Source organism: Octopus bimaculoides, chromosome 12 (assembly GCF_001194135.2).
Source record: "Octopus bimaculoides isolate UCB-OBI-ISO-001 chromosome 12, ASM119413v2, whole genome shotgun sequence".
Lineage (NCBI taxonomy): Eukaryota > Metazoa > Mollusca > Cephalopoda > Octopoda > Octopodidae > Octopus > Octopus bimaculoides.
In genome coordinates, this window is record NC_068992.1 from 52439395 (window position 1) to 52440468 (window position 1074).

The following is a 1074-nucleotide window of genomic DNA, read 5'->3' on the forward strand; positions in this document are numbered from 1 at the left end:
TGTACAAGTTGGATCCAAGTCTCACCCAGAGACCTCAAGAGACAACAAGTTAGAAGTTCATGTAGGTGTTATGCCTAGGGTACCATATATTTGGATTTGTACAGTTTTGTTCAAGTGAATGTTTAAGAAACCATAAGAAAATTATGTGTTTGCTTTAAAATTTGAGATCACATAGACAGTATTTTACGTAGGATATGGGCAGTTCCCATGAGCACTATCTTTTGAACTTCAGCCATTTTGGGGTTTCCTGGAATCTGATATTATTATTATTATTATTATTATTATTATTATTATTATTATTATTAAGAAGAAGGTGCTGAGCTAGCAGAAACATTAGCATGCCAGACGAAATACATAGTGGCATTTCATCTGTCATTACGTTCTGAGTTCAAATTCCGCCAAGGTTGACTTTACCTTTTATCCTTTCAGGGTTGATAAATTAAGTACTAGTTGTGCATTGGTGTCGATCTAATCAACTGGCTCCACTCCCCCAAAATTTTGGGCCTTGTGCCTAGAGTAGAAAAGATCATTATCATTGCTGATATTATTACTGTAATCATTATCGTTCTTATTATTATCATTGTTGTTGTTGTTGTCGCTGTCATTGTTGTTATTGTTGTTGTCCATGTCGTTGTTGTTGTCGTCATTCCTTTCCAACACATTTGAAAATTCCTTGTTCATTAATGATGTTTATTAGTTTATCATTAATGAAATATAAACAGCATGTCTATCTAATTAAATTTTATATTGTATTAAAAACTGTTTCTTGTTAGAGTATAAAGAGTTCTTTTTGTTTTTGTTTTTTATTTTGTCTTTTAATTGGATTTGCTTCCCAGCAGACGAAGTCATGTGCAAAGTATTGAGTTTAGTATCTCTTTCTTTCTCTCCCCCACTCTCTCTTTCTCTGGTTAGTAACAGTGCAGGAGGGAGCTGTACTATTCCAAACTAATATAAAGCAGGAACATGTCAAGAATTATTGCCCTTTTATCTATTATCTATCTATCTCTCTATCTATTTATATTTATACATGTAAATATATATATATATATATATATATATATATATATATATATA